Raw genomic sequence first — 7,720 nt, 5'->3', positions numbered from 1 at the left:
TCTCACTCAGTATAATGTCATCCATGTTGTTACATACTTCATAACTTTATTCTTTCTTACAGCTGCATAATATTCCATCCGATGTATATACCACAGCTTGTTTAGCCACTAGTCTGTTGATGGACATTTGGGCTGTTTCCATCTCTTTGCAATTGTAAATAATGCTGCTGTAAACATTGGCGTGCAAATGTCCATTTGTGTCCTTGCCCTCATGTCTTCTGAGTAGATACCTAGCAATGGTATTGCCAGGTCAAATGGCAGTTCTATACTTAGGTTCCTGAGGAACCACCAAACTGCTTTCCACAGCGGCTGTACCATTTGACATACCCACCAACAGTGGATAAATGTGCCTCTTTCTCTGTATCCTCTCCAGCACTTGTCGTTTTCTGTCTTATTGATAATGGCCATTGTGGTGGGTGTGAGATGATATCTCATTGTGGTTTTGATTTGCATTTCCCTAATAGCCAGGGAAGTTGAGCATCTTTTCATGTGCCTTTTGGTCATTTGTATTTCCTCTTCTGAGAAGTGTCTGCTTAAGTCTTTTGCCCATTTTGTGATTGGGTTGTCTGTCTTTTTGTTGTTGAGTTGAACAATCTCTTTAATATATTCTGGATACTAGACCTTTATCTATCGTTTCAAAATATTGTCTCCTACTGTGTGGGCTGTCTTTTTACTTTCTTGACGAAGTTCTTTGATGTACAAAAGTTTAATTTTGAGGAGTTCCTGTTCATTTCTTTCTTCAGTGCTCATGCTTTGGGTGTAAAGTCTAGGAAACTACCTCCTATTATAAGATTTATAAGATATTTCCCTACATTTTCTTCTAACAGTTTTATTGTCTTAGATCTAATGTTTAGGTCTTTGACCATTTTGAGTTAATTTTTGTATAGGGTGTGAGATATGGGTCCTCTTTCATTCTTTTGCATATGGATATCCAGTTCTCTAGACACCATTTATTGAAGAGACTGTTCTGTCCCAGGTGAGTTGATTTGACTGCCTTATCAAAGATCAGTTGTCCACAGTTGAGAGGGTCTATATCTGAATACTCTATTCAATTCCATTGGTCAGTATATCTATCTTTATGCTAGTACCATGCTGTTTTGACCACTGTAGCTCCATAATACACCTTAAAGTCAGGTAGTGTGAGACCTTTGACTTCATTTTTCTCTCTCAGGATACTTCCAGCTTTTTGGGGAAACTTGCCCTTCCAGATAAATTTGGTTATTGATTTTTCTACTTCTGAAAAGTAAGTTTTGGGGATTTTAATTGGTATTGCATTGAATCTGTAAATCGATTAAGGTAGAATTGACATCTTAACTATATTTAGTCTTCCGATTCATGAACACGGTATGCCCTTCCATTTATTTAGGTCTTCTGTGATTTCTTTTAACAATTTCTTGTAATTTTCATTGTATAGATCTTTTGTCTCTTTAGTTAAATTTGTTCCTAAATATTTTATTCTTTTGGTTGCAATTGTAAATGGAATTTTTTTCTTGATTCCCCCCTCAGATTGTTCATTACCAGTGTATAGAAACGCTACAGATTTTTGAGTGTTGATCTTGTAACCTGCTGTACTCATTTATTAGTTATAGTACTTTTGCTGTGGATTTTTCAGGGTTTTTGACATATAGTATCATATCATCTGTAAACAGTGAGAGTTTTACTTCTTCCTTTCCAATTTTAATGCCTTGTATTTCTTTTTCTTGTCTAATTGCTCTGGCTAGAACTTCCAACACAATGTTGAATAACAGTAGTGATAGTGGTCATCCTTGCTTTTTCCTGATCTTAGGGGGAAAGTTTTCAGTGTTTCCTTATTGAGGGTGATGTAAGCTGTAGGTTTTTCATATATTCCCTTTATCATTTTGAGGAATTTCCCTTCTATTCCTATCCTTTGAAGTGTTTTCAATAGGAAAGGATATTGAATTTTGTCAAATGCCTTTTCTACATCAATCAAGATGATCATTTGGTTTTTCTGCTTTGATTTGTTGATATGGTGTATTACATTAATTGATTTTCTTATGTTGAACCATCCTTGCATGCCTGCAATGAATCCTACTTGATCATGGTATATAATTCTTTTAATATGTGCTGGATTCAGTTTGTTAGAATTTTGTTGAGGATTTTTGCATCTATATTCATTAGAGAGATTGGTTTGTAGTTTTCTTTTTTTGTAATATCTTTGTCTGGCTTTGGTATGAGGGTGATGTTGGCTTCATAGAATGAGTTAGGTAGCTTTCCCTCCTCTTCAATGTTTTTGAAGAGCTTGAGCAGGATTGGTACTAATTCTTTCTGGAATGTTTGGTAGAGTTCACAGGTGAAGCCATCTGGTCCTGGACTTTTCTTTTTGGGGAGCTTCTTAATGACTAATTCAATTTCTTTATTTGTGATTGGTTTGTTGAGGTTGTCTATTTCTTCTCAAGTCAATGTTGGTTGTTCATGCCTTTCTAGATAGTTTTCCATTTCATCTACATTGTAGAGTTTATTAGCATAAAATTTTTCATAGTATCCTCTCATTACTTCCTTTATTTCTGTGGGGTCAGTGGTTAGGTTTCCTCTCCATTTCTGATTTTATTTATTTGCATCCTCTCTCTTCTTCTTTTTGTCTATCTTGCTAAGGGCCCATCAATCTTATTGATTTTCTCATAGAACCAACTTCTGGCTTTGTTGATCTTCTTGATTGTTTTCATGTTCTCAATTTCATTTATTTCTACTCTAATCTTCCTTCTTTCTTTTTGCTTGCTTTGGGGTTAGTTTGCTGTTCTTTCTCTACTTATTCCAAGTGGATAGTTAATTCCTGAATTTTTGCCCTTTCTTCTTTTCTGATATAGGCATTTAGGGCAATAAATTTCCCACTTAGCGCTGCCTTTGCTGCATCCCTTAAATTTTGATATGGTGTGTTTTGATTTTCATTTGCCTCGAGATATTTACTGATTTCTCTTGTAATTTCTTCTTTGACCCACTGGTTGTTTAAGAGTGTGTTGTTGAGCCTCCATATATTTGTGAATTTTCTGGCACTCTGCCTATTACTGATTTCCAACTTCATTTCTTTATGATCTGAGAAAGTGTTTTATATGATTTCAATCTTTTAAAATTTATTGAGACTTGCTTTGTGACAGCATATGGTCTGCCCTTGAGAATGATCCATAAGCACGTGAGAAAAAGGTGTATCCTGCTGTTGTGGGGTGTAATGTTCAATAAATGTCTGTTAAGTCTAACTCATTTATTGTATTATTCAAATTTTCTGTTTCTTTATTGATCCTCTGGCTAGATATTCTGTCCATTGATGAGAGGGGGGGAATTGAAATCTCCAACTATTATGGTACATGTGTCTATTTCTCTTTTTAGTGTGTTCAGTGCTTGCCTCATATATTTTGGAGCATTCTGGCTTGGTGCATAAATATTTATGATTATTATGTCTTCTTGTTGAATTGTTCCTTTTATTAACACATAGTGTCCTTCTTTGTCTCTTTTAACTGTTTTACATTTGAAGCCTAATTTGTTGGATATTAGTATAGCTACCCCTGCTCTTTTCTGATTATTTGGATGAAATATCTTTTCCCAACCTTTCATTTTCAACCTGTGTTTATCCTTGGGTCTAAGATGCATTTCCTGTAGACAGCATATAGATGGGTCCTGTTTTTAATCCATTCTGCCAGTGTATGTCTTTTGATTGGGGAGTTTAATCCATTAACATTTAGTGTTATTACTGTACGGGCAGTACTTTCTTCTACCATTTTGCCTTTTGGATTTTATATGTCATATCCAGTTTTTCTTCTTTTTACCTTTACTGATAGTCTTCATTTCTATATTCTTCTCCAAACCTTTCTCTCCTGTCTTTTCATATCTGCCTCTAGTACTCCCTTTAGTATTTCTTGCAGAGCTGGTGTCTTGGTCACAATCTCAGTGAATTTTTGTCAGAAAATGTTTTAATTTCTCCCTCATTTTTGAAGGACAATTTTGCTGGATATAGAATTCTTGGTTGGCAGTTTTTCTCTTTTAGTAATTTAAATATGTCATCCCATTGTCTTCTCACCTCCATGGTTTCTGCTGAGAAATCTACACAGAAACTTATTGTGCTTCCCTTGTATGTGATGGATTGTTTTTCTCTTGCTGCTTTCAAGATTCTCTCTTTCTCTTTGACATCTGATGTTCTGATTAGTAAGTGTCTTGGAGTATGACTATTTGCTTTTATTCTGTTTGGGGTATGCCACACTTCTTGGATCTGTAATTTTAAGTCTTTCATAAGAGTTGGGACATTTTCAGTGATAATTTCCTCCTTTAGTTTTTCTCTTCCTTTTCCCTTCTCTTCTCCTTCTGGAACACCCACAATACGTATATTTTTGTGCTTCATGTTGTCATTCAATTCCCTGAGTCTCTGATCATATTTTTCCATTCTTTTCCCTATATTTTCTTTTGCTAGTCAGATTTCAGATGTTCTGTCCTCCAGTTCACTAATACTGTCTTTTGCTTCTTGAAATCTGACATTGTAGGTTTCCATTGCTTTTTTCATCTCTTCTACCATGCCTTTCATTCCTATAAGTTCTTTGATTTGTTTTTTCAGACTTTCGATTTCTTCTTTTTGTTCATTCCTTGCCTCCTTTATATCCTCTCTCAATTCATTGATTTGATTTTTGATGTTGTTTTCCATGTCTGTGAAATGTTCTGAATTAATTGTTTCACCTCCTGTCTCAGTTGAATTGTTGGTTTGTTCCTTTGACTGGGCCTATATCTTCAGTTTTCCTAGTGTGATTCATTATTTTTTGCTGGCATCTAGTCATTTGATTACCTTAATTAGTTTATTCTGGAGATTGCTTTCACTTCTTTTACCTAGTGTTTTATTGCTGGATGAATTTGTTGTCTATCTGTTCTATGACATTCAGTTCAGCTTATTCTGGACCACTAGCTTAGGTTTTTTTAACAGAGTAGAATTTTTCAGTTCTTGTTTTCTTGTTTCTTGCCCTGCCTGTATGGTGCCTTTTCTCTCCCACCTTTAGGAGGGTCTACTTAGGTATTATAGACCCCAGTTAGATTTTTCCCAGACAAAACTGACCTCCTGTAAGGAGGAAAGAGTCACCTGCATCATTTTCCCCTGAGGGTGACCTAACAGATTTGAAGACTTTCCTATGAAGTCTCTGTACTCTGTGTTTTTCCTATCCTGCACAGTATATGGTGCTTTTCTGCCTGCAGGTCCCACCAGCATAAGGTGATATGGTACCTTTAACTTCAGCAGACTGTCCTTGGTGGGGCTGTGGTGGACACAGAGGAGAGGTTGTAGGCTGGCTTTAATTGCTTCAATTTTCCAAACTCTGGGGTCTGAATTCCTTGGGGGAGGGATTCCACCTGAGCTGGGCCCCACCCCTCTCCTGGGGAAGGCACAGGCTCCAGACAAGCTGTCAAACAAGCTTGTTTCTGCCTATTCCTGGGGCAGTTTCCTGAGAAGCCCTACCGCTGTATCCAAAGGCAGTCAAGCCTTTGTAAAAACACAGTCACAAAAAAGAAAGAGAAAAATCCTTCTCAGAGAAGGATCCCCTGTTCCTTGGGTTTGCCATTCAAGAGCATAAGTTGTTATGTTGCTTTGTGTACCTTCAGATCCTATGTGCCCACTCCTTTCCTTGAGAGTCCAGACCCTTTCAAGTATTATGTGCTATCTGATCCAAAAAACCTCTGTTTATTTTTTCTTTTTTCATCAGCCCTGCTGCTCAGCACCAAGGCAAAACTCAGTAACCTCCACTTTGACGAGGTTCACCTCAACTGGGGGCCTATTTTTAGTAGTCAGAATTTGTGAATTAATTCCACACTTGAAGCTTAGTTGAGCCAGCCCCTGCTGCTAGTAAAGTTCCTTTCCTTTCCCCTCTGGGAAGTAGCTTGTGGAAGAGGGGTGCCAATCTCCACAACTTGAGGCACTCACACTTCTGGGGGGGGGCTCGCAGACAGTCCAGCTGATCTAGACTGGGGTACGCTGTGTGTCCAGTCACTGACATGACACCAGCAGTTCTGTGCTGTTCCTGGCTATTTAGTAGCCGTTCTGGAGGATGAACTGAATCCCACACCTCACTAAGTCACCATCTTCCCTCAGTCTGGATCATATTTCTTAATCCATTCTGCCAATATGTATCTTTTTAATTGGTGAGTTTAATCCATTTACAATCAAACTTATTACTCCAGTGGCTTTTCTTCAATCTACCATCTTATTCTTTTCCCTATTTCTTTTTTTATCCTTTGAGTTACCCTTACTGGTCCTCTTCAATTCTGTGCCCTCCTCCAGACCTTCCTCTCCTGTCTCTTTTTTTTTTTTTTTTTTTTTTTTTTAGCTAACAGAATTCCCCGTATTATTTTTGTAGGTCCAGTCTCTTGTTGACAAATTCTCTTAGTCTTTGTCTGTCTGTGAAAATTTTAATCTCTCCCTTACTTTTGAAGGACATTTTTTTCTGGAATCAGAATTCTTGGCTGGAAGTCTTTCTTTTTTAGGATCTTAACTATATCATACCACTGACTTCCCACCTCCATGGTGCCTGTTAATCAGTCCGAATTCAGTCTTATGTAGCTCCCCTCATATGTGGTGAGTGACTTTTCTCTTGCCACTTTCAGGATTTTCTGCTTCTCTTCAGCATTTGACAGACTGATCAGTATGTGTCTTGGTGTAGGTCTTTTTGGATTTGTTCTACCTGGGGTTCATTGGGCTTCTCCGATTTCCATATTTATATCATTGAGAAGTGTTGGGAAGTTTTCCCTCATTATCTCCTTAACTAATCTTCCTAGCCCTTTATTCTTCTCTTCTTCTGAGATGCTGATGATTCTTATATTTATGCACTTCAAGTTGACCATCATTTCCCTGAGGTCCAATTTAAGTTTTTCTATCTTTTTGCCATTTGTTCTTTTGTACATTGGAAATCAATTTTCCTGTCCTTCAATTTGCTCATTCTTTCTTCTTCCTCTTCAAGTCTGCTCTTGTGTGTCTCTAGTGTATTTTTTATTTGGTCTAAAGTATCTTTCATCTCTTTGATATCTTTTATTTTTGTGCTATTCTTTCAAATTCATCTTTGTGCTCTTCTGTCATCTTTTTTCCCACTTCATTTAGTTATGGCTTCTTTCATGCCTCCAAATAAAATTTATAATCTTTCTTATAACAGTGTTGTAGATATTAGATTCATTCCGTGACACTTGATTTTTTTAAATTGAGAAATCTTCATACACATACATTTTATACATGGTGTACAATTGATGGCTCACAGTATCATCACATAACTGTATATTCATTACCATGACTGTTTTTTTAGGACATTTGTATCACTCCAGAAAAAAAATAAAAAGAAGAAACTCATATATATACCATAGACCTTACCCCTCACTTTCATTGACCACTAGTGTTTCCATCTATCCAATTTATGCTTCCTTTTGTTCCCCCTATTATTTATTTATTTGTTTTTATCCATATTTTTTACTTATCTGTCCATACTCTGAATATAAGGAACATCAGACACAAGGTTTCCACAGTCACATTGTAAGCATTATATCTTTATATAATCGTCTCCCAAAATCTCAACAGATGTATTTTTGGAATACATCTCAACAGTTTCAGGTGCCACTTCAGTATACCATAAATTAAAAAGGAATATCTATATAATGGATAAGGATAACCTCCAGAATAACCTCTTGACTCTTTTTGAAACCTGTCAGTCACCGAAACCTTATTTTATCTCATTTCTCTTCTCTTCCTTTTGGT

The sequence above is a fragment of the Tamandua tetradactyla genome, chromosome 17, assembly GCF_023851605.1.
Source record: "Tamandua tetradactyla isolate mTamTet1 chromosome 17, mTamTet1.pri, whole genome shotgun sequence".
Lineage (NCBI taxonomy): Eukaryota > Metazoa > Chordata > Mammalia > Pilosa > Myrmecophagidae > Tamandua > Tamandua tetradactyla.
Note: the sequence above shows the minus strand (reverse complement) of the source record.